This window comes from Triticum aestivum, chromosome 4A, assembly GCF_018294505.1.
Source record: "Triticum aestivum cultivar Chinese Spring chromosome 4A, IWGSC CS RefSeq v2.1, whole genome shotgun sequence".
In the NCBI taxonomy this organism is placed as follows: domain Eukaryota; kingdom Viridiplantae; phylum Streptophyta; class Magnoliopsida; order Poales; family Poaceae; genus Triticum; species Triticum aestivum.
The window spans coordinates 597392030-597418954 of record NC_057803.1 but is presented as its reverse complement, the minus strand read 5'-3'; the positions used below and the strand labels follow the sequence as shown (position 1 = coordinate 597418954).

At 45.5% G+C, this 26925-nt stretch overlaps 2 pseudogenes across 1 annotated transcript; one reads left to right on the top strand and one right to left on the bottom strand.

Annotated features, from left to right (window-relative positions):
- Positions 1 to 2318: 2318 nt before the first annotated feature.
- Positions 2319 to 16497, top strand: LOC123087379 (uncharacterized; annotated as a pseudogene). Its single transcript, XR_006441331.1, has 22 exons — positions 2319 to 2972; positions 3380 to 3678; positions 3765 to 3906; positions 4205 to 4308; positions 4655 to 4863; positions 5039 to 5134; positions 5385 to 5603; positions 5854 to 5894; positions 6135 to 6203; positions 6481 to 6581; positions 6673 to 6757; positions 6865 to 6963; positions 7714 to 7782; positions 7860 to 7991; positions 8145 to 8239; positions 8330 to 8393; positions 9410 to 9528; positions 12634 to 12735; positions 12878 to 13135; positions 13321 to 13446; positions 13558 to 14100; positions 14321 to 16497. The product of XR_006441331.1 is annotated as an uncharacterized protein (transcript).
- Positions 16498 to 17305: 808 nt separating this feature from the next.
- Positions 17306 to 26301, bottom strand: LOC123087378 (probable F-box protein At3g61730; annotated as a pseudogene).
- Positions 26302 to 26925: the final 624 nt, after the last annotated feature.

Here is a 26925-nt window from a genome sequence, read left to right as displayed (position 1 = left end):
GATGACTACATGTTCAAGGAGTTAATTGATTCGTCGGATTTAGACATCAATAACGACGAACATGCTGACATGATTGTGGTGGTGATGAGCAAGTAGCAATTTTCCTCATGTGGGCGACCTTAAAGTTTACCAAACTAGTAAAAGCTTGAAAAACGAGCAATTATCGGTACCTACACATAGCTACAATACTTGTCTTGGTGCCCAACGAAGCCAGTGAGACTGACGGTCTCACTAGCCTTGCTAGTTACAAAGATTATTCAACTAGTAGTAGGAATTGATTAATGTACCCAGAAAAATAAAGATCAAATTTGAAGTGAGAATTAAAGTGAATTCACCGAGGTTGAAAGCAATTAACGTGAATGGAACATGATTCATAATTTCACGAGTGGCAACTCTCGATAAAAGATAACATCGCATGCATGGTGAATAACTTATAATTGTGTGTTAGTTAAATTACAGTTTTTATGACCATGCTTATGCATGGCGTAATTGCATATACTGTAGGTATCTTCTTGCGAACGAACGGGGTTTAATCATTAAACGCCCAATGCATGTGTCTGAATATTTATTCTTAATAACCGAGATAACCTCGGGCGACGGTAAGGGCCATCGGTGGGACGATTCAAATGACTTTTGATGTAGGGTGCGTACCGGTCAAGACGTACTTTGGACATATCCCCTGCATCTAAGCATCGCAAGCACATCATAAGGGTTGTTTTCCAGAACACAGAATTAACATCATTAAGACCCCGAGCACAAATATAAGGTTGTGAGAGTAAGAGGGTGTTTGGTTCACTAGTGACTAGAGACTAGAGACTAGTAGTAGTCACTTTTAGTCAGTAAATCTCCAAACACCCCTGACTAATGGGTGACTAAAACTAGTGTAGTCCCTAGTCACCCCACCCCCAACTAAAAGTGACTAAAGTCTCTCCTCTAATTAATTGGCGGGTCCATCCTGTTGCGGGCACAAGGGAGAGAAGAGAGATAAATGGAAGGGAGAGAGAAGAATTTAATACTGAGACATTTAATGCTGACTAGTAGTAGTCACCTTCCAAACAGGGCCTGACTAAAAACTTTTAGTGTGACTACTACTAGTCACATGACTAGAGAGTATCCAAACACCCTCTAAGACTTCATACCCATGTATGTTTTTACTAGTAGTGTTTTATATACCCCTGAGGCAGTTAAAGGTCCAGTTGAAAAACTAGAATTTAATTCTTTAGTAAAGACTTGTCAGAGCCTTTGTCATAGTGCACATTCTCTCGTGGGTTCGATAACCCAAGATCACTCATTGGGAAAAAGACAGATAAACTCCACTATTTAAATCAGATATAAAAGGGCATCAGATGGTACAAGGACAAAAGAGGGGGTTAAGGGGAGTGTCATGAGTTAGGGCCCATAGGCTTGACTATCCGGAATGCCATTGCTGACATCACTGAGCAAGATTGTACGATGAATACATATGGGATTACAACAAAACAGGTTCATTTTATACGCAAGAAAAGCATACATGTATAAGAACAGATGACGACTAATGATGGTTGATGAATGGTGGGATATTAGAGGCATTGGGCGGTTCTCCATGGCATTTCTCGTATGTTTGCAACGTTAAAACTGTTTCAGCATTTGAGTATGATAATTGCTCAATCCGACCTAGAGATTGTGCACCATGCACTGACAAGCTTGGAATATGCTACCACCTTCCGGTCCAACAAAAGACAATTATAAATGTGATCGTTGTTTAACGAGGATATGCGTCATGAAAACAATAGGTAAATAATATCATGTCGTGACAACGTACCATTGTATTATTCCAAGTTCATCACCGTGCTTTCTTAAACATAGATAGATGTTTGATTTGGTGAAGTGCAGCAAGAACCAACCATGGTTTGACTTATTACTCTGCATTGCAAGTTTTGAGTGGCCACTTGGTTTGATTTTCCACAAAATCTTGAAAAGAACTAGAAAACCATCAACTGTTTTGCCCTGCCCCCCTGCTTTCGTTGCAGGATCGCTGTAGAGCGAGGCCTGCGTCGTCTCAACGAGAAGGGTGGCTCGGACATTGCCATGGTCTTTGGCCTACAAAGTTGGCGTCTCGAGAATGAGGTTGGACGTAGTTCTTCTGTATTGGATCATATTGTCTTGTTCTTTCCGGGTTCTGACCAGCTGAGGGGTGAAAATGTTGAAGAAATTGCACACCTTTATTGGCACTTTGATAGGAATGACACACTTTGTGTAGTTGACCCAAGGTGGCCTTTGTCCCCACATGTCAGCTGCACAATCGTGTCAAATTACTCTTGACTTCTTGAGAGCTGGCTGCTCTCTGAAGGCCTGGATTCTGCTAAAGCCACACACACACACTCGGTCCAAGGCAGACGGCGACGGCGACGGCGACGGAGCACGTGACCCGCACCGACCGGCGGCGAGCCCCTCCGGCCCCCGATCGATCGATTCGCGCCGCGGTTCGTCCAACTGCCCCGGCCGCGTAGGGCTCGCGTAGGGGATCGATCATGGAGCTGCCGGCCGCCGGCGGGGGCCGGCGCACGAGCTACTCGCTGCTGTCCCAGTTCCCGGACGACGCGGCGGCCGCCGGGGCATCCCCGGCCGTGCTGCAGCGCCAGTCCAGCGGCGGGAGCAGCTACGGCGCCGGGAGCTCCGTCTCGGCCTCCAGCGACTACCCGTTCCACCTGCCCCCGGCGGCCGCCGCGGCGGGAGGGGGAGGGGGAGGGGGCACGCCCTCCCCCTGCAAGAGCTGGGCGCAGCAGGCGGAGGAGACGTACCAGCTGCAGCTCGCCCTCGCGCTCCGCCTCTGCGCCGACGCCGCCTGCGCGGCCGACCCCGGGTTCCTCGACCCCGGCGACTCCGGGGGGTCCAAGATGGGGGGCGGCGGCGGGGGCGGCAGCGGCAGCGGCAGGGCCTTCCCGCTCGCTCCCCCCTCCCCCACCGCCGAGGCCCTCTCCCACCGCTTCTGGGTACGATCTCCAATCATGCTACTACCATAGTCTTGTCCAAGCCAACATCTTTGGTGGATTGCTGGATTCAATTGCTCCACCTAGTTCAACAACTAGTGCCAACCATTTCTTACAACGAATTCTACTTGGCCACCTATTGTGTCCCCAAGGGTTCTCATTAACCCTTGATCATAGTGAATTTACTCTCTCGTTACATCACATCACATCCAGCAGCTATGTTGAGCCTGTGAGGATTATATGATGCACTGAAAATGGATGTAATTACGATGCCGCTAGCTCTGCAGGGTAGACCATACAGCTGCATCAGAGTGACCTTATTCAGTACTCTGCACTCTGAGCATAAGTTTTAACTTGTAATAAGTATAAACTGTGATTACTCTAGCTTAACATGGCATCTCACTTCCCAGGTAAACGGCTCGTTATCATACAGCAACACGATACCGGATGGGTTCTACTTGATCCAAGGGATGGACCCCTTTGTGTGGTCGATGTGCACCGACGTGCACGAGGAGAACCGCATACCCTCCGTGGAGTCGCTCAAGTCTGTCCGCCCCGACGATTCTTCCATCCAGGTGGTCCTCGTCGACAGGAGAGCTGATTTCGATCTTGGTATGCTGGAGAACTACGCGTCCAGCTTTCTGTCCAGTTCCTCAGACATGAAAGATGTCATAAATCAGCTAGCCAAACTTGTGTCTTCCAGAATGGGGTGAGTGGTCGCTTCCCTAAGTCTTTTCATTTGAACCGGGTTCTGTGGTTTGCTGAACTTCTCTTTTATGTTCTTCATTCACAAAGGGGTACAACCTCCAACGAAGAGAACTTGCTTCCACGCTGGAAAGAGAGCAGCGAGGCAATCAAATCAAGTGCAGGCTCTATTGTGCTTCATCTGGGGAAGCTGCCGATTGGTCTCTGCAAGCACCGCTCTCTGCTTTTTAAAGTACGTTTGCTGTTTTTAAGAAACTTACCTGTTTGTTCGTCTTGTAACTGTTGCTCCTACCAACAACAACTGCAACAGATTTCAGCAAAGAATTTCGTTTCTCTTCCATCATAATTGAGAGTTCACACACAAGTAAATGTGTAGCTTGGTTAGATAGGAATTATAACTTTTTTCGTTAGTACCTCTGTCCCTTAATGATTTGAACTGGAAAAACGTCTTATATTAAGAGAAGGAGGGATTACATCTTTTGGTTGCTCCTATCTTAAGTCATTACATACTGAAGCTTATACATTTGCAGATGTTAGCAGATAAAGTCAACATACCATGCAGATTAGTCAAGGGCTGTAAATACTGTAAAGCTGAAGACGCTTCCTCCTGTGTCGTACGTTTTGGGCTTGAAAGGTACTTCCTTGGTTCACAATGTATATGGACACATTTTAGTGTGTTTGTTCACTCATTTCAGTCCGTATGTAGTCCATATTGAAATATCCAAAACATATTATATTTGTGAACGGAGGGAGTATATCCATGGACTAGGATCTGTTTAATATTGGATGTACATTTCAGATATCAGTACTTGACTTGCTGGGAGGTACTGCGACAAATTACCCAAAGTCCGACTTGTTTACAAAAACCTTGGACTAGCATACTCTGTGCTTGTTTGAATAGAATATTTGCCTTATTTTCCTGTTATTTTGATATGTTTGGTGGATAGCTATGTGCTGACTTTTGTTATTTCCTTTGACAGGGAATATCTGGTTGACTTATTTGGGGCTCCAGGCCAATTATCTGATCCTGATTCTTTCGTCAATGGTCCCTACTCGCTGTCGGTTCCATCACCTCTCCGTCCACCAAAATTTAGGTCGTTAGAGATCACTTCAAATTTCAGCTCAGTTGCCAAGCAATACTTCTCAGACTGTCACTCGCTCAATCTATTGTTCAGTGATGCATCCACAGGTTATATCTGCGAAACTTGCTGTAATTTCATTCTTCATGTGTCATTAGGACTTCATTACATATAGCATATATGATTGTCCACCAAATAAGTAGTTGGTATGCCAAACTTGTCGTCTTCCATCTATGATGGTTTTGTTTGGCAGGGGTGTGACAAAGACCAATCTTTCATTTTCAGGTGCTTCTAATGGTGCTGCAGTTGCTGTAGACCAAATGTATTCGAAGAAACATGATGCAGGGGACGGGATTGCCAACAGCTGGGTGCCGGTGAAAGGTAACAGCTGATGACAATCTCTTGGGCTTGTTAAATCTTGAAACATATTGTTTCTTTTCTTTTGAATTTTGACTACTAAATAGGGGCTTCTTTGTTTACCATGTTGCATTGAATACAACTGAGCACCAAATAATGTACCCCCAAGGTCTTCACTTTGCAGCAACCTGTGCTGGAGCATCTGAAATATTTAAATATAGCATGAACATTATGTTTGCATACTGTGTTGAGTCGGTATATTCTGATGATGTAGGGCAAGCAATTGCGAACTCGGACATTATTCTGCCAGAAGCTCCTCGAGAGGTTTTGCCACTTATGACACCGTCCAATTTGACAGCTGATAAAAAGAAAGAGTTTCAGTTGATTGAGGGGAATCAGTATCTACGGAGTACTGTCAGTGATCTGTCACTTGCTGTGGATGATCTGATCATTCCATGGAGTGAGCTGGTTTTAAAGGAGAAGATTGGAGCAGGTACACTTGTGCAAATAAGACTGAAGTTTATCCTTCTGTGGTTCTTTTCCAAAAGGAAGAAAAGGAATATCTATTTTCTTTATTTGCTAATATATCTATGTTACCATTGCATTAGGAGTCGTAAGACTCGTAACATCTAAATCATATTTGAGATATGGTTGGATATTTGCAAGTTAAATCTTTATATGAACCATATTGAAAGAATAGTTTGGTGAAATTTAGTTGTTCTAAACTTACTTTTTTCTTCCAGGTTCTTTCGGAACAGTTCATCGTGCTGACTGGCATGGATCGGTATGCCTTTTATATGCCTGGTTTATCGATAATTTGTTACTGCTAAGAGGGCAAAAGTTTCTCCTTTGGATTCTTTATCCTGATAGACTTTTCCCTGTATTCTCATCGAACTCTTATTAGTGCACAACTTCATGCTTCATCTGAGCTTTTTTTTTGTCCTAGTTTGTTGTAAATATAAGTGAGCCTTTTGTGCTGAATGTTTTTAGAACCAACATTGCAATGAACTCTGTGTTACTGCAGGATGTTGCTGTGAAGATACTGATGGAGCAGGATTATCATCTAGATCGCTTCAAGGAATTTATGAGAGAGGTTTGTTGAACAAATCTTGGCATTGGTGGATCTTATAAATGTTGGACTTTGCTGTGTGGTCGCTGGTCAGTGTTATGATTCTTATGAGTGGTTATCACTTATCAGTGATCATGTTCTGTATCTGGACATGGTTGTCACTTATCAGTGATCATGTTCTATATCTGGATGTCGCTGTCACTTACCAGGGATTATGTTCTTCATTCAGTTGGTGTTTATGCCTTAATGAAGCATTCCTGTCCATGTTAATCACCTTATAAATGCTTTTTCTATGTGGCAGGTTGCAATAATGAAAAGTCTGAGGCATCCAAATATTGTTCTATTCATGGGTGCTGTTACTGAACCCCCAAACCTATCAATAGTTACGGAGTACTTGTCAAGGTATTAATATGCATTTCACTTATTCATTTGGTACTACAGTACTTCACCCACTTGAGTGATTCCAGCAAGTGATGCACTTGTTTCGTTGCAGAGGTAGTTTGTATAAACTTTTGCATAGGAGTGGTGCAAGGGAGGTTCTGGATGAGAGACGCCGCTTGAACATGGCATTCGATGTGGTATTGTCTTCTCTACTCCCAGGCTATAAACTTGAAGCAGTCATACTCCCAGGGTATAAACTTGTAGCAGTCATATTCTATCTAAATTATCTCTGCCTGCTTTACAGGCGAAGGGAATGAATTATCTACATAGACGTAGTCCTCCTATTGTTCACCGTGATTTGAAATCTCCAAATCTTCTAGTCGACAAGAAGTATACTGTGAAGGTATGATTTATACACTATATAATCTAATGCCTTAGATAATAAACTGTATGTTCTGGTACTTTTATGAAGGTAGAAGGCACACACATCATGTGAAATAGTGCGGCCATATGAATCTGTGTCACTGTGCACGAGGCTGTCAATTTTCTCATACTAGTATTCTGTCCACATTTTTATGTTGATTTTGTTTTGACATGTGAGTTACTGTTGTTTCCTGAGTGGTAACTTATTTGTTTTGGAGAGTATTTGGTAGGTGTTAAACTTACAATAATATATGTGCAACACTTTCTAGTTCTAGAAGATGTTCAGCTTCTAATAAAAAATAGAAGAATGATTTTGTATAGTTTTCTGCTTCTTTTATTTTCTTCAGTTATCGACAGCACACATCATTTGCAGCTTCCAGTTATATTTCTTGCAGCAGCCTGTGTGAAAGCAATACCAGGAACCCAATCATCATTAGCCATCCTTGTCAGTAAACATATTTAAAGAAAACAATTGCAAAAAGCTGCTAATTTCCCTGAAGAAATGCTAACATAGCTGTAAATTTGACATAGTACATGAATATTCAGTCATGGTATTATTCTCCCCAGAGGCTTCATCTGAAATGATAGTGTTTATATGACAATTTTATCTATTGTATTTGTCTCATATAGGATTTATTAGCGACTTGTTTTTCTTATTCACACTCTGTTATTAAATCAGGACCAGGTACTTTCACTTCGTTTAAACCTTTTAACTATTTTCTGTTTGTAGGTATGCGACTTTGGGCTTTCGCGACTAAAAGCCAACACCTACTTGTCCTCAAAATCTTTGGCAGGAACAGTAAGCTCGTTTTCCATTTCTTCTCAAGTTCATCTTGCCCATTCATTCCTTGGCTTATCTTTTCATTTAAACGTTAGCCTGAATGGATGGCACCTGAAGTGCTTCGAGATGAGCCATCCAATGAGAAGTCTGATGTCTACAGTTTCGCTGTAATCCTTTGGGAACTTATGACATTGCAACAACCATGGTGTAACCTGAATCCTGCCCAGGTAATCATCTAATTTGGCTCCAGCATTGATGCCTCGATGCTACTGTTCATTGAAATTATTAAATTTTTTGAGTACATATTTTGCTTATCCACAGATCAACACCTGATCAACTCTGTATTTAACTTTTATACGCTGCACTATGATGTTCTACAGGTAGTTGCTGCTGTTGGCTTTAAAGGAAGAAGACTTGAAATTCCGAAAGAGTTAAATCCTCAAGTAGCTGCATTAATCGAATCCTGCTGGGCGAAGTATGTGTTCCATCTTCATATTTCCCTCTCTTAAGCTGATTCAGTGCCATGTAAGGCTAACTAGAATATTAATATGCCTCTTTTTTGTAGTGAGCCATGGCGGAGGCCCTCATTTGCTAATATTATGGAAACTCTGAGGCCTTTAATTAACAAGGTCCCGGTGCCGCAGTTGATCCGTTCAGACTCATAGCAGTTTGAAACTGTTAAGGAAAGAAGCATTTCCTTAGTGCTCTTATGATAGTATCGGCGGGGCAGGGAGGAGTTTATTTATTTTTGGTATTTAGGCTGTTTATGATGGATAATTCATCAACACTATTACTCAATGCTAAGAATAAGGAGGACTTCTTGATTTACACTTTCAAGTAAAATGTACCTGGCAAAACTCCCTTCCATGGCTTAAGGTATGCTGCTGTTTTCTTAGCTTCCTGTTCCTCGTTCAATATTAGCAAAGAGTGCAGGCTTAAATATTTTAAGAGAAGGTTTTCATGTCGGTCAAATGCAGAATTGTCAAATGTTAGATAAATTGATATCTTATCATGGTCCTGTGGTTTGGCTGTCCCTTATTTCCTTTAGTGACCACGGCAGCAGTGGGTTATTATGTTTGCTGATAATGTGTGGTGCCTAGGCTAAGCACTTGCTGCCGTTGTTTATATTTGCGATAGCTGCAACTGGCGTGTTGGTCTCTTGTTTCGTTATATAAACATATATGATTGAGCATCCGACATCCATGAGACGCAGTGTGGCGCTTCCCGGCACCATTTACCGACACATGTTTTCTGTTTCCTGCAGACACATCGTCGAGAGAATCATCCTCCTCCCCCATGACGACACGGCGTGATCACACACTGGAAAACACGCGTTCGCCGAGTTCCAAACATCAGAAACCTGTGGCTATTAAGCTGTGTAAATTATAGTTTCCCACTAGATACCTTTGTATATTATGTTATAATATGTTGTATGTAACCAACTGTAATTACTACTGTGTGTATGTATGTGTTGTATTATTATCATGTGGTTGTTGTGTGGCATGTTGTAATAGTGCTTCAACTGTCCATTGTACTGCAGCTGTTACTGAGCAATCAGTGCATACTGGCCAACCTGGAGGCCCAGTCAATTAGTACTAGCACCAAATGTGCTGTCCTGTGTACTAAATATCTAGATATTTTGTAGTGTACAATAGGAACATTTGGTGTGACTCTGAGAGCATTCTTGCCTTGGGGCATGTCTGGTACATGCCAAAGCAATGCCCTACCAAGATTCGCCGACCGTTGGTTAGCCACAAAAGATCGGTTAGAGAGATTCCTTGACCCTCTGTTGGCCAAAAAAAATGGTAACATTTGTGAGGAGGGTTGCCAAAGGTTGCATAGGCAACCAACCAAGAGCAAGAGTATCATAGGTTGCCAAGGTTTTGGCAGGGCAAGTTTGGGCACCAACCAAACATTAGTGTCGAGATTTGGCGTGCTGCTGATTTGCATTGGTCGAAACAATGTTGTGTAATTTGGTTGGTTACGAAATTGTGTTGCCAACCACATATAAAATTACGTTTTCGGCGAAGTCGTAGGGGTGACAAAAAATTTAGCCTCCCTAGTAAATTTTGGTAGCAAACCAAACATATGCCTCGAAACCCTAGATTCGACAGTATCGACTATGGTAACCTAGGGGACCACCTCCGCTACTCTCTGCTCCTTGTACAAGATGCGATTGTCTTCTCCGTAGGAACAAACCCATTCTAATCCTTGTTGGCAACTCTGGAAAGAAATCAACCTGCAGTCTCAAAGGTCTATCAGAAGAGCACCCCCTAAACAAACCGGACAATCCAAAAACAATACTAGTATCGAGCGGCGACAAAGAAAAGCACGCGAGCTGCAGACGTCTTGAACGCAAATCCTCCAGAAAGCCCCCCCCCCCCTCTAACCAGCTCCGGAAAAAACCGTATGTCAGCCAGCCGGACCTATCCGCGCCCCCTTCACGCATGATAAAAAACGCAAAACCGCCACTCGCTGCACCGCGCGACGACAAGACAGCTGCCCGAGCTCCACACATCTTAAATGCCCACATTCACGCGCCCGAGCTGGCGAGTAACTCCGCGAGATCCTCCGCGCATTACTCCCCCCGACCCCATCCCCTCTGACGAGGACGACGACGGTTCCTTTTCCATCACAAAAGATTACTAAATTTGTCATTGAAATCATGGATGAAGAGCTCAACCCAAATGAGGAGACGGTGGAGAAGGTGAGGGGGGAGAGGAGGGTGGCGAGGCCAGGACTGACTGACACAAGTTATAAAAACGGGCGGCAGAGCCGCATCATCTTCCTCGCGCAGCCGCCCCCTCCCCCCCTCCTCTCCCCCAAATCGGACCCGAAATCCAAGACGAAGTTTTTCTCCAATCCCCACTCCCCCACCCCCACCTCCACCCCAAGGAGGCGCCGGCGGCGGCAGCAGCCGGAGAGGAGGGGGCCGCCCGCCCATTCCGACGCCCCAAACCCTAGCTCGCCCGGCCCATGCGCCCCAAACCCTAGCTCGCCGCCCCGCGTCGTCTCGTCCGGTACCGGCGGCGCCATGCGGGCCTCGATGGAGGCCTCCGCGGCCGCGGCGCGCAGATCCGCGGCGCCGGACCCCCCGGGCGCGGCCAAGAAGCAGCGGCTGCTCGCGCCGCCGCGGGACCCCAGATCCTCCTCCGCCGCGTACGGCGGCGGCGCGTCCAATGGGAGCGGCGCGGCGGCGGCCGCGGCGGCCGCGGCGGAGCAGCAGGCGCAGGTGGACGAGCTGGTGGCGCAGTACCGGACGGCGCTCGGGGAGCTCACCTTCAACTCCAAGCCCATCATCACCAACCTCACCATCATCGCCGGCGAGAACCTCCACGCCGCCCGCTCCATCGCCGCCCTCGTCTGCGCCAACATCCTCGAGGTGACCCACCTCCTTCTTCCCCGGCCCCTCCCCCCTCCCCTCCCCCATCTCCATGTAAAGAAAGCTCAAAAGCTTGGCATATCCTTGGTTGTGGTTCGATGAATGAATGGTAGCTAGGTTTAGGGATGTAAAGCTCAAAGCTCAGCATTTATCCGGTGTGCTAGATAGGAAGAGGATGGGTGTCTTGGCTCTTGTTTGATGAGGGTCACCACATGAATGAATGGTAGCTAGTTAGTTTGGTTTGCTGTATTTTTTCCGTGCTGTCAAGGGCGGCGTTGTGTGTAAAAAAATCATTGCGAGAGTAAATTTGCAGTGCCAATGGCATTGGAAAAATAGAGTGAATTTGCTTTGCCCAGTCTCCTTACGCAGAGTGTACGGTGCCTCGTTCTGATTCTGTCGATGCTGATGAATAAAGCTTGCCCCTCCCCCCTCTTCCCGTATCTTCGTGTCTCTCGGTGCCTGTGTATGCGCGTTCGCTGCTTGTGTACGATGCTATCATTTGTTTTTCTTTTGGGTGATACGAGTGCTGCAGCGATGTTCAGTCACGCTAAATCGTTGAAAGATTACCGTTGCGAAAACAGACAGGGTTTGGGACTGTCTCATTCCTGCTGTTGAGTCACACTAAATCATTGAAAGATTGTTGTTGCAAAAACAAACAGCGTTGGGAACTGTTTCTTTCCCGATGTTCCACTATCCGTTCAGCAGAAAAGTTCATAACCTTTTCCTGCACGGAAAAATGATTCATATGCCTGAACCGCTTATCTATATCTGAACTCTCTGATATGTTTGCACGAAGACTGAACTTTATGAATGGAACGACGAATGGATGAGGAAACACTATACCTCTTTTATAGCTGGGCTCTGTTATGTTTGCACAAAGATTAACCTTTATGAATTGAATGATGAGTGGATGGGGAACCCTGGACCTCTGATGTCGCAGACACTGGGTCTTCTCTGTTGCTCCTTCTGGATAGGCTCTGGCACTTAAATCACTTCCATTTATTGTTTGCTTCTTCTCTGTAACATTAGGAAGCTACTGTTGTATCTATCATCTTTGGCTAGAACTCATTTTGTTGTCACCTCTTATATATGCTTATAAGAGAAACGTCGTTAGACTTCTACAGAGGCAGGGGTAACTCCTCCTGATATCAGTACCAGTAGAAAAAAAACATTGTGTTGTTGTGTCCAGAGTGGGGCATGTAAAACATGCAGCTATTGGTTCTCCTTTGTCTAGCAATATTTGCTGTTGATTACTCTTGCCGAAAGAATTAGTGTAGCAGATTGTTTTCTGTTTGTTCTGTTGTCAATGGAATTGTTTTATTATCATGGAGGGGCCTCTGAAAGTTTTTGAGTTGTTTCCTTATGATACCATTTCCTTGCTTCTGTTTTATCTGAACTGTTGTCAATCTGTGATAGTTGTTAATGTAATTGTTTTATTATGGTGGAGGGGCATGCCTATCTTATTTGATGTTTGCCTGTGATTGTAGGTTCCAAGTGATCAGAAGTTGCCATCTCTTTATCTGCTTGACAGTATAGTCAAGAATATTGGAAAAGATTATGTTAAACATTTTTCTTCAAGATTACCTGAGGTTAGTCTTGACCCTACATTTTTTACTCGACATAACCCTCTTCATGACAGCCTAATAAACCCCAGTTTCCTTTTTATGGGATGAGTCTGACTTTGACATCCTAATGACGTTATCCCTTTCTCTTTTGATTGTTCTACTATAGGTGTTCTGCAAGGCCTATAGACAGGTTGATCCTCCTGTTCATACTAGCATGAGACACCTTTTCGGAACATGGAAAGGAGTGTTTTCTCCGGCTTCACTGCAAATGATTGAGAAGGAACTTGGTTTTCAATCATCTACTAATGGGTCATCAGGTGCTGCACCATCGAAGGCCGATTCTCCATCCCAGCGCCCATCCCACAGCATACATGTAAACCCAAAATATTTGGAAGCAAGACAGCAGCTCCAACAACCAAATAAGGCAAGCAACATCTTCTTTCATCAAATTCTTTTGATATTTGCTGCCTGCTGACCAGTGAGCCAAATTCAAACAGTTATACATTTCTTGTAAAAAATCATCCGAGCATGGTGTTGTAGCTGCTTTTTCCCCTTCTGTTGAACACCGTGCAATCTTTCTCTGATACTGCTTCCCTTCAATTTGGACAGGGGATTCTGGGAGCCGGTGCCAAGACACCTATAATTTCTGATGCTGATGATGTTATCGAAAGGGGTAATAGGATTGGAATTGATAAAGGCACAGGGAGACGACTGGATACTCTGAACTCTAGGCCTGTAAGTTACTTCTTGATCTTTGATATTTCTACATGTAATTTACTTGGCCTCCTTTGTTTTTCTTTATGTATTTTTCCTGATATATTTTCGTATGATCTGCCAAACTTACAGCGTGCTCAGAAGGATACTTTTAGTAACCCCATTCATGAAAAGCCAGACAGAGATGTGAGGGGCCCTGGAATTGCGGGAGCTGGTCAAGTTCGCTCAAAGCCCAAAGGCCAAGATGGAATTGTGGGTTCATATTACACTGGAGGTGTTGGTTCCCCTGAAGAAATATTTGACAGACGCAACCATTTGTATGCATCTAAGGATGTTCGCTCTTCCGGCTCTGTACGTTTGGACAGTGCACTTCTCCCAACTCCGGTCAGTAATTCTGATAGGATTGGTAGATTGTCATCATCTGATAAAAGCTGGAAGAACTCTGAGGAAGAAGAGTACATCTGGGACGACATACGTTCTCAAGGAGCAGATTATGGAGGTGCCAGTTCTGCAAGAAAAGGAGAACCCTTGGCTGATGATGTCAATATTAGAAGCTTCCATAGGGCTAATTGGGCAGAGCCTGCAGACCCGTTGGACCCTGACTTCCACAAACAAGATACCATCCCAAGATTTGGACATCCAACAAGCCAAGACAGAAGACTTGCACGGTACATGGTATGTGGAGCAAAACTATTAAAGAATATATGCAGTGCTATTTTTGCCATGGGAAGTTATTTACTTGTAAATATTGACACATTTAACTGCTGGGATGCCTTCAACTTTGCAACCTATAATGTTTGTTCTAAACCTTGTGATTTCCCATGTACCATGTTGAATTTTCTTCACACATGCCTTTAAACTGTATTTCTATGTTCTGATCATCTTTGTTGTTCAGGATCATGCAGAGTATCTTCATAGTAAGCGTGAGGGGGACCCAAGAATTGATAGGGAAATGTGGCCTGAAGGACAACAGTTCCCGGAATCTCGTGGCTCCTCTGTATGGTTATCCCAGGAAAAACCTCGTCCAGACATTGGGCGGGATCCCAGGATTTCAAGGTTTTCTAATCAATCACCAAGCATCACTTCATCTGTACCTGTTGGATTATCAGCGCCCTATGCTGGACGATCAAGCCTTGAAAGTGCAAAACAAAAATATTGGCCACCTTCCTCGCCACCTCTCCAGGCACGTGAGAGCTCCCCAAGTTCCTCGGAGCATGACATTTATGCTTCCAGGCCATTTCTGCCATTGGGTCAAAATCCCCAGGAAGAGCATAACCAAAGAGCTCATACCTTGCCTCAAAATTCTGCGAATTCTCAGGGTCGGCCTAGTCTGCAAGCAGCTCTGTCACAGGCTTCTCAGCAGACTCAAAAGCACCCTGCTGTGCAGTCAAAGCCACATCCGAAGCCATTTCATCAACCCTTTTCACAAGAAAATTCCTCATCGCTATTTAGACCGTCTGTCCATCTGCCTCTGTCTACCGGAATGGAAGAGCAGTCTGAAGAGGTGTCCTTGCCCAGTGGTTCCGCACATGCAAAGTCAGATCAGATAAGTGCTAGTAATTTGTTGGCCGGTCTTTTTAAGGGTGGATTCATACCAAACACAAGTGATCACGCTGTCCCACATTCACATGGGTTGGCATCTCTTCCATCTTCCTCTGCCAGCGAAAATGCCCCTTCGAAGCCTCATGCACCAAACTCTCTCCGCCCACCTTTGCCGCCAGGTCCGCCACCAACACAGAGTGCTGAGAAAGCTGCTGCACCACTGTCAAGTCTTCTCAGTTCTCTGGTTGCAAAGGGCCTAATTTCTTCACCGTCCACCGATTCATCTGCTGTTGCAAGAAAGCCCAGTAAATCAAGTCTGAGCACATCAGATGTCAGTGCTTCAGCTCCACCTCCACCAATCGTCCAGCCTTCAGTTGCTAAGGAGACACCTGCCCCTATAAAAGCTTTGTTGCCCAAACCTCCTGTAGTCGAGATGGCTGACCTAATCGGCCTCGAGTTCAAGCCAGTGGTGCTTCGCGAGCACCGTACAGAGGTGGTCAACAGACTCTTTGATGACCAAAGCCATCGATGCAGAAGATGTGGTTTAAGATTCAGACTTGAAGATGAGCTCAGTGCACACACTGCCTGCAATGGACCAGAGGAGGCTAGAAATACTGGCATCGCACCTGAAAGATGGTACCCTAGCAAGAGCCGCTGGATTGACAGATTACCTGAACCGCAGAGCATCTTCCTGGACTCTGCATCTGATTCAGACCTGGGAACCGCAGAGGAAGCTTGTGAGTTTATGGTCCCTGCAGATGAGAGCCAGATTATCTGCTGTCTTTGTGGGGAGCAGTTTGATGACATGTATTCCATCGATAGGAGCGAGTGGATGTACAAGGATGCTGCGTATTATGATCGCTCAAAGGCAGAAGGTGGCAGCTCCCAAAGTAAAGAGCTCGCACCCATAGTCCATGCAAGATGTATGCCAGGAATCTCAAACGATGGCATGCAGGTGGATTAGTATGGGTTGTCATGTCATATAGCAGCAGAAACAGCAGCAGCAGCTCAGATGATGACATTGAGGTGGATTGTCAAAGAAGTCTGGTGCCCAGCAGAGCCTCAAACGATGGCATGGAGGCAAACATTCCGTGAGGTCGGTGCACAGCGACGATTGATAATATACTGCAGGTGGGGTGATGACAGCTTCGGCAACATTTTGGTCCCTTGATCTCCACCAATTGTCATGTAGAAAAGGTGTTCTTACAGAAAGAATAAACATACCGAGCCAATTAGTCGGCATTTTGATCCCAGCGAGTCAACATTTTGGGAGGGTGGGGTCAGATGACATAAGTTTGATCTTTCTGTTGTTCATAGGAGGCCATGTATGCTAGTGAAAAGAGTGTATTATTATTGTCCCTTAGCCAGGCGAGCGAAACGGGTGAGGCCAGCGTCGTCGTCGAGTTACTGCTGTTTTTGACAAACTTTTTCTCAGCTTTTGAGATGTAGTAGCGGTTTTTGTACTTAAAACCAAACTGACAATAGAACTTCATCATGGATGGATGCATATTTGAACTACCAGTGTTGTTAGCTCTTGCTTGCTTGTCTGTCTGTCATTGTATCTGCCACTGTTATTCAGCCATGTGCCATTCTGTTATTTCTGTTATTTGCATACATTCTTTAATAGTGGCAAAAATAGCACTGCATATATTCGTATGTGAAAGGAGCTTTCAATGATATAATTTTCACATTATGCATGTCATGTAGTATTAATTTTATCAATAGTCAAAGGCGGTCTTGACAAACGCATTAGGCCCTATATAGATGGAAGGAGGGAGTGCTGGTTTTTGAAGGGAAATTTCCATCCACCTCAACCTCATGTGAAGAATCCTACGTATTGAAGATGTCATGCAACTCCATTTCTGTGTTTTTCTCTATTCTCATATTTTACAAATCCTGCGAATCAAAGATGCCCTGAATGTTTGTATGCATGCAAATAAGTGACAGCTGTGTTTGCAAGGCATGTTTTTCCTCTTGTTTGGTAGATGGATGTAAACAGGTAGATGAATGTTGTGTCGTCGAGAGATACTAGTTTTATGCAGAACAGAATCGATCACACAAGGAATCACGTCTTTGGGCCGCTTTTTCATGCTACTCTCTTCGTTCCTAAATGTAATAAGGCCTTTTAGAGATTTCACTATAAACTACATGCGGAGCAAAATGAGTGAAATCTACAGTCTAAGTTGTATCCCCATGGACAAAAAAACAAAAACAAAAAACACTCTAAAATATACATCCGCACGTATTTCATATTGAAATATCCAAAATGGCTTATATTTAGAAACAGAGGGAGTGCATACATTCGCACTAAAAAACACAAATGGGCGGGCAAAATACATAAGCAGAAGAGTATTTAATTTTTATATAGATTTTGTTCGAGTTGTGTCAACAACCATGATCTAGTAATGGGCTAGTAGTGCTGTGTTACCCAGTCCTCTGCAGTTGGTTAAGCCATCAGATAACTTGTGTGAAGAACTCTAGCGCGGATACAGACACAGACGCACACGCAGCAAGCCAGAAAGCAAGAGAGCAAACCCAGCACATGCCCCAAAAGATTGTGCAGCTCTTGGATGAAGTACAACAAACATACTACTGAACCTCGACAGAACTGAATCGAGCACCCACGAATCACAGGAGGAGGTGTTGCGTGATCCTGACAGACACGATCTGCCCGTCCCTCGTGGTATCTCGCATTGCCTCGAACCTCGACAACAACTCTGTCATGACAGAGACACACGCGCGTGCGCGCGCCACAGCAAAAGACTCATGTCAGCTAGACTCCAGCCAGATAAATGCTTTTGCTTCAGGTCATTATCTTGCCAGAACTAGACATACCTCGATTGGGCATCAGGTTGGTGCTGAGGGCGACGCCAACTGGGGTGAGGTACGCCCTGGGCAGCAGGTTGGAGCGACCCCGGATCCAGGACTGGGCATCGAGAATATCTGCACACACAACGCCGCAGCCAGTCAACATGAGTGCCATCCTCATATCCATCCAGGCAATCAGTTAGGGGTAATTGAGTGCTTGAATGGATGCATGGTTGAGGAACAAACTTTTGACGCGTGGAGTATTGAAGTAGTGGCGGTTGAAGATGGCAGCGGCGGCGGTATCTAGCTGCCCGTTGCTCAAGTGACTGCCAAGGTCCTCGTACTCCCAGGTCCCATCCCTGAACTTGTTCTCCAGGTACAGCTCGCAGTGCCGCGCATCCAGAACCTGCACGGTCCCTGTATGTATCACAGGTTGTTCCGGTCCAAACCAAACTTAGAAGCAAGCACCACAATGGCCAGGACCAAGAACAACCTCCAGCCTAGCATCATCACCTTGGCATCCGTGGTCGTCATCGTCGGGGCATTGCACCATGTGCATGTCTGCAACATTCAAGAGGACCAAAGAACAGTGATTGAAGAATACCAGACATTTTAACAGGACCAGCAAGTGAGCAAGGAATGGCCAAGAAGAAGGGACATGGTGTGTGCACGCACGTACCAGCAATCCAGATGCCGGGGCGGACGTTGGTGAGCAAGCAGGCTCCGATGGAGGTCTCTGGACTATTGTCATCCAGCATCGGCATCAACCAGCTTCGAAGCGTCCATCAAGAATCCACCAAGGCGAAACGATTCTGCACCACACCAAGCTTCAGGTAAACACATGACAGTAAACAGGAATGAAGGAAGGAAGGAAGGATTTGAGGAGCTGGGATGTCGCCTGCGCTGTGCTCACCAATGTGCTTCTCGGGCTGACGGAAGCAGTATGAGATTGTGGGGTCTGAAAGAAACAACAGAGGAAAGAGAGCACGCATGTCAGTGCGTGCGGCTGGTATCAATGGGAGGAGACACTGAAGACCTGGTGCTTACCCAAGGCACTGTCGTAGAGGAGGCGCCAGGAGCGGTGGAACGGGCGGGCAACGTGGAGGAGCCTGATCATGTTGGGATCGTCGGTGCAGAGCGAGAGGTCGCGGAGGAAGATGGAGTCGTCGGAGAGGAGGCGGTGGAACCAGAGGCAGGTGGCGGAGAGGCTCAGCAGCTCAGGGGCTTGTAGGTGCTTGGCCACCTCCGTCCAGATGTCAGGATCATACCTGCACCAACAATGGTATTAACTCTGATGCTGGCTGGATGATAGCACTAGTGGTGGTTTCCTGAACTCTCTGCTGCAATCCCAAGCAGCAGCAGAGCAATCGATTTGTCTGGGCGTCGCATGCCGCCAATCGCCTAGACGTTGCGCGCCATCGATCGCTGCCCTGTGCATTGATCTCCAGATCGCACCTCTCTAGCATTCCGCGCGGCGAGCTCCGCCAGCACGCAGGCGAGGGAATTTCAAAGCCGATCGCATACACCAGAGAGAGAGAGAGAGAGAGAGAGAGAGAGAGAGAGGTAGAGGTGCAGTCGGGGTGGCCGCGGGCGCCGTCTGCTGCTGCGTGCGGGAGGAGGTGTATCTCTATTTTGCTTCTCTTCTGCGAGAGGGGAATGAAACGGGCAGGGTTAATACATCAACAAAATTTGGAATGCAAGTACGGATGTCCACAGTTTTGTGGGGGGCTGCTTGAGAAACATCTTACATGGCCACAGTTTTGTGAACAACTTCTCAAAATGTTTTCACCAACAAGTTCCTATGATTTAACTGTCAGCTTCAATTCTTTCAAACAGGGAAATCTGTCCATTGCTGAACACACGGAGCAGTTTGAATCTCTGACGGCTGAAATGCAAGAGGAAAAATCCATCTCTCTCTTTCTGAACAATGGTTCATCAAATGCTATGTCAATGGTATGAAAGCACACATCAAATTTCCAGTTGAGACCACTCAGACCTCCAACTCTAACTGAAGCTTACTGATAATGGAGCAATCAATCATTGCCTCCCAAAAAAATCCACATTCCAAGTAGGAGGAGGAGGAGGATATCAGAAACATCCTTATAATGCCTTCAAAACAGTAGGGTTTGACACAAAATTGCCACAGCCAAAAATCACAAATATCACTCAGAAAACTAGAGAACCTGCTAAGTGTTGGAGATGTGGTGACGCATGGTTTCATGGGCACAAATGTAAGCAAGCTCCTGCTATTAACTTGTTAACAGGAGAAGAACCTACTGAAGTGACTGAAGAACAAGAATCTGGATCTGAAGAAGAGCAGGAAAACGGCCAGAATTCCTCTGATAAATGTATGCAAATTTCTCTCAAAGCAATGGAGGTTGACAGTGTTAATGCCATGTCAGTTTTAGTCTCAACTGAGGGCAAACAGGCCATGGCACTAGTAGATTATGGTAGTAATTCTACATTCATGAATTTGTCCTTTGCTCTAAAAACATCCTGTACTATCATCAAGGACAAATCAAGGCCTGTAGCAGTAGCTGGGGGAGGCAAGCTATGGTCTGGAGCTTATATTCCTGACACCCCATTCCCAGTGGCAAAAAGAAAAGTTCCAGCATACTTTCAGAATTCTGGATTTGCCTGGGCATGATATACTTCTGGGACGTGACTGGTTAGCAAAACACAGCCCTACAACACTTGATCACATTAATAGAACTGTTACTATTATGAAAGATGGTCAATATCCTGTCAGCATACCAGTTTCTGAATCAATTACAGAGGCCACAGAAATATCTGAAACAGAAATGGAGAAAATGCTCAATAAAGGAGCACCTGAATTTGCTATTTATCTCTTAAATACTTCTAGTTCCTATACTGGTCTGACCAAGAATGAAATTCCTGTACCAGTTGCTGAGCTATTGCAAAAGTTCCCTGAAGTTTTCTCTGAACCTAAGGGACTACCACCTCCTAGAACTTTTGACCATGAAATCCCTCTCAAGCCAGGAGCTACGCCACCTTACTCTAGGCCTTACAGATTACCACATCATCACAGGAATGAGATGGAACATCAAGTCCAGTGCTTGCACAAGGCTGGTATGATAAGAGAGAGCCAAAGCCCATATGCTGCACCATCTATTCTGGTCAGCAAAAAGGACAAAAGTTGGAGGTTACGCCAGGATTTTAGGAAACTCATTGTTGTGACTATCAAAAACAAATATCCTATACCTGTGATTGAGGATCTGATTGATGAGCTGTCTGGAGCAAAAAAAAAGAGTACAAAATTGAATTTGAGATATGGTTATCATCAAATCCGAATGGGTGAAAAAGACATTCACAAAACAGCTTTTATCACTCACTTTGGGCATTTTGAGTACTTAGTTATGCCTTTTGGATTGGCCAATGCACCAGGGACATTTCAAGCTCTAATGAACGGTGTTTTTTCACCTTTTCTAAGGAAGCACACTCTGGTTTTCTTTGTTGACATTCTAGTGTTTAGTGAAACTCTAGAAGAACACTTGCAACACTTGGAAGAAGTATTGTCTGTCTTGCAGAAAGAGCAGCTGTGTGTTAAACTTTCTAAGTGCCAATTTGCTGTTTCACAGGTGGAATATTTGGGTCACATAATTTCTGGGGAGGGAGTATCTACAGACCCAAATAAGGTCCCCGCTGTTGCTGAATGGCCCACTCCAACAACTGTGACCCAACTTAGGGGTTTCCTAGGCCTGTGTGGCTACTATAGGAGATTTGTCAAGGATTTTGGTCTGATTGCAAGGCCTCTCCATGATGCCCTAAAGAAGGACAGTTTTGTTTGGACACAACCACAGGAGATTGCTTTTAAAAGCTCTCAAACAAGCCCTTATTACAGCTCCAGTCCTAGCATTACCAGACTTTACACTTCCTTTCACACTGGAAACTGATCCATCTGGTGATGGTGTAGGTGTTGTGATCATGCAAAATAGTAGACCTATTGCTTATTACAGTCCCACTTTATGTCCCAAGAATGCTGCCCTATCTATCGAGTGAAGCAACAAATTTACACGGAATCAAATGGAATGAAGGATTGCAGAGGGGAGCTGCGAGCTGCACTAATAAACCGTTCTTCATTCATCGACAAGAAGGGACATGGGTGGAACCAGATATCCGGTTTCAGGCGCCGAAGCATGCCGACAATGACCATCAGGCGCCAAAACTAGGCTATTTACTTGCAGAAATAAGGGCATAAAATTAACAAAGGGTTGAGATGTTACTAACCAAAAGAGCAAAAGCAACACATCCAACATAAATAGCTGTTTAATATAAACAAGAACTGGATCAAGCATCATCCTCAGTTGTTTATTTGGCCCCATTATGAAGGCTGTGCTGCCCAGCAAAGGTTCAAATCAGCATAATGCAAAATGCAAATATTCAAGAAACAAAGCTAGTGGAGCCAATGCAAGAGCAGAACATATATATCAAACTGGCATTTGACAGGATCATATGATTCACACTTGAAAGTTTGACTATGGCTAATGCGAATGTAGAAGATTAATAATGTTCAGAACAAATATCGCATAAGCATGGCATTTGAAACATCAACTCCGACTAAGAGAAGACAACGCATCAGTTCACTAGCACAGATAGGTTAAATGTGACGTTCAAGCCTAGCGTGAAGAGCAAACCCAACATAGAAATCACTGTGTTGACTAACCTAAAGTTCTTAATGCTGAAGAAATAGGCATTTACGCCCGCGACTCGTTTCTTTAGACTTAGATTTGGTAAGCCTAAATGTCTGAATAACACATATTTGATACTTGGAAGGAATGGCATCAGCCATTGCTGAAGTAACACAAAGCATAACTCACAACGATGGTTCTTGATCCCTCGGTTAGGTATATAGGATCCAACTGCTGAAAATAGGGTCAGCACGGCCAACATGGCCCATTCTTCACCTGCAGTCAACTACAGCAAAATACTGCACGGGCGACAGATCATGGGCGGAAGTTACAGCAACGCGCCAGCATCATGGGGGCGAGTCCAGCAACCAAGAAGCCGTAGACCCGCTGAATCAGGCAAAAAAAGCAGAACATGTCAGATCGACGCGGACCATTTAAACGGCTGCAGCGGTCGAGGGTTCTCGGAGGGGTGTGTTTGACCTGGAGAGGGGACAGAGAGCAGAGGGCTTGGGGATGTCGTCTTCCTGCCACTCTTCGCCGAGCGGCCGGTGGAGGCGGGTGAGGACATCCATTCCTACAGCCACAGGAGTTCCTGAATTTATTTATTTTCATTTGTTTATACTCCCTCCGTCCGGGAAAAGTTGTCCAGAGCTTAGTTCATTTCAAATTTTACAAAAAAAACCTTCTGATTTTAAATCTAGTGCTAATCCCCCCCTCACCTCTGCTTCTTCCTCCTTTGACCAAGCGGCCGTCGTAGCCACCGCCGGCAGCCGCCGTAGAAAGAGCGGGCGACCACCTCCGCCGACGCCCACCTGCGCCGTAGCCCACCTGCGGTTTCTCAGCCGCTACGAACGTGGGCCGTCTGCACGGAGGCGAGCTGCCCCGCCGCTGCAAACGTGGGCCGTCCGCACGGAGGCGAGCTGCCCCGCCGCCCAGCTGAGGCTGCTCCTCCAAGGCGACCACCTCGACGGGCGCCTCCTCCTCGTGGCCCTGCTCGCCGGTTCCTCACCCCTGCGGCAACCCCAGCCGCCGCTCCCCTCTTGAAGAATTCGGCAGGCAGGGCAAGGCGGATCTTCCCCGGCGGAGAGAGGACCACGCAAACCTGCTGATGCCACAGCCGATGCTTCTGCCCTCGACTGCTGATTGCCTCTGCCCTCGAGCACCTCGACTGCTGATTGCCTCTGCTGCTGCTGTTGGCTGCAGGTACAGTGCCAATTGCAGTATCAATTTTAGTTTGTCAAAGAAGTACTCCATCAGCGTCAATTGTTCTAAATTGCAATGCTGATCTACTGCTGATGTTATCTGAAATTTACAGTGTTTTGTGTCTGTCAATCATACTCCATTCAGTGTCCTGTGTCAGAAATTTGGTGAAGTGAAGGTGAGGTGAAGTAACTGAATTCACTAGCATAATCTGAATCAAACAAAGCATAGTTTGAATTCACTAGCACAACCTGTTGTAGAAACTAGAATGAGCCTTCTCTTTTTACCCGCCCCCGACCCCGACGCGTGACGCCTCTGGTACTCCGCCTCTGTTCCTGCGAAATCTTGATCACATTAGAGTAAATTGTTCATTTGTTCCTGCGAAAGCTTGATTGCAATCAAAATTAACAGGTTATACAAAGAGTTTAATTGATACAGAGAGTTTAATTGGATTACAATCGAAATTCATTGTCAGGGTCAAAATTCAAAGTATTCCATGCTTGTCCAATTGAATTAAAAACATGTCCCTAAAATTGGAATTATTTGAATTAGCTAGGTTTATTCTTCTTCTTCTTCTTCTTCTTCTTCATAAACAGAAAAAAGATGAATATTGTTGGTCTACTTCATAAACAGAATATTCTTCAGTAAACACTTGTAAATCTAGAGTGGTTATAAACTTATTTTCTGGAATCATCAATGTGCATTCAGGCTAAATGTTGATAATTCTTTGAACTTTGAGAAAGAAGATGAATGAGCATCAATGTGCATTTAGGCTAATTCTTTGAACTTTGATCATCAATCCAAATACACTATGATCAATCCAGAGAATCATCAAAGTTGTTCCTAAACTAAAGATTATCCTAGTCTGAACATGTCACAGCATTACTGTCAAAATTTCAGACTTGACAATACTAAACTGAAGATTGTTCCTAAACTAAAGATTATTTAGGAACACACTTGTTCCTAAACTTGATGTTGATTTAGGAACACAATCTCTATCATGTGTATGTCTTTTTGATGGAGTACTGTACCATCCCAAAACTGAAACTAAATTTTCTCCTTCCCTGTCACCACTTGCCTACTCACTTAATTTTTGAACTTTAATGATATCTCTACTGCTTGCTTTATTTCAACGTTTTCATTGTTTATTGGTTTAAAAGGCAAGGCATATTGGTTTTCTTCAACTAAAGCAAGGCATGCTATCTGGACATACTCCATGCTAGATACTGTTGCTTATATGTTCAGGGGTACTAAAAATGAACAGTGCTCATATGTTCAGAGATATAGACAGAGTTAACCAAATGTTCAGAAGATCCTTACTGTAACCAAATCATATGCTAGCTACTGTCTATTGCTTTGCCTATGTTCCTTTATTTTTGAGAATGAGCTAGCTTCTGAAGAAATAAAGTGGATACTGTATTAGTCAAAAATAAATGGCTCACTTGTTCCTGGCAGAAAATCAGGACTAAATGTTGTCATCGCCTCCTCTGTTGATTTGAAGCAGCAGCAGTACGGCAAGAAGAGTTGGCAATTGAAGCAGCAGCGCCACGAATTGAAGAAGCAGCAGCAACACATCAATAGCAACAGCAAGCAATTCTGGAGACAAGAGGGACAACATATCAGTTGAAATAACAGCAGTAGATCAAGAGAAATAGCAGCAGCTTGCCGGTGGCCCTACTGAATACAGCAACGCAGAGAGCATCAACCAAAATGAACTTTAGTCCATGAAAGTGCAGAGTTTAAGCTCTATTCAACAAATGAAAACAGCAATACAGACTAACTCTCTTGCTCTCTTGCTCGATGGTCTCGACGAGTAATTTAGATTACAGAATAAGAATAAGAACAAGGGCTTGAGGATGTTCCTATGAATTTTGCTGTGTCATGTTTCTTTAAGGAATGGCCATGCAACAGAAGAACTGAGAGAGGGAGTATATGACTTCTCTCAATAAAATTCAATTAAATTATGGAGCTGAATCTGACCTCCAGCTCTACAAACTGAAAATTATGGAGCTGAAAATTATAGAGGCTGTCTCATACAGTAAAGTTCAGTGAAATTTTACAAACTGAAAATTATGGAACTGGTTCTGATTTCCAATTCAGACTCCAGACACCACAGGCACCAAAATTGAGCAGGGAGCAGCGAGACCATTAAATTTAGCTAGACAAGATTTCATAGGAGAGAGCCTGTAGGGGTGTGTGCTCTGCACGTACCCTATGAAGAGGAGAGAGCCGCCTTCATATCCGCCGGAAAAGGAAAGGTGAGATTTTGCTCTTCCCAATTTGAAATTTTGCCGGCGGATCCAACATCTACATCGAGGCGCTGGTGGAGGCCGACGGCGTCTTCCGCGCCGCCCACGACTGCCTCTTCCTCTGGCTGGACGCCGCGCCGGGGATGCTGGAGTGGTACACATTCGGCCTCGTCGCGGGCAGGGATAGGGAAATGTGAGTATTTTAGGGAACAAATCGACGGGCAGGGATGGAGGGAGCGGTGGAGCTGCGGGTCGCGGCGGAGCTGCGCGGTGGAACTGGGGGTCGCGGCGGCGCGGCGTCGCCGGTGTCGCGGGGGAGCGGTGGAGCTGCACGAGCGGAGCTGTCGAAGGGGATGATGGACTGCGGGTTCGGTCGGAGTTTCTTCGAGGTTTTTTTTGCAAAAACGTCACGTTTCCCACAGAGTTCCAGACTAGGAGCGAGGTAGATCTCGCAAGACGGGAGAGCTCTTTTTAGATGTTTATTATTTGAGTTTTGTGGATGGGTACACCGCCTGACCCAGTTGTAATTCTTGCAACATGTTTTAGCTACTGCAAGCAAAGCTTGGGGTGTTGAGAACGTGGGTCCACCTCGTGAGGAAAACACGGAGAGGCGATCGAGGCGATTGCGAGGGGATCGCCGTCGAGAGTTAGGGTTAGGGTTTTCCGCGGTGGTGGTGAGGCTACCGGTGGTGCGTGAAGGGGCGACGGCGTCCCTGAACGCGCGGATCGGCGTGGATCTGACTCTGCTGTGGACGTGCCATGGCGGACAGGATGAGGAACGGGGCGGCGGCGCCGCAGAACGCAGCGAGCGCTCCCAAGGCGACGACTACGCCATGAGCGGCAACGGGCACGACGGCAGCCCCCACGGGGGCGACAACGCCGCGATCAGGCGTGCGTACGGCGGCCATGGGCTCAGTGCAGAAGACGCCACTGGGCGCACAAAGCAGAAACCCATCGCAGTCGCCCGTAGATGGCAAAGTCTCCGAGGAGGCGGCGGGACTAACTGCGCGCTTGGGGGGACTTGTGCTGACGGAGAAGGAGGCTGCAGGGTT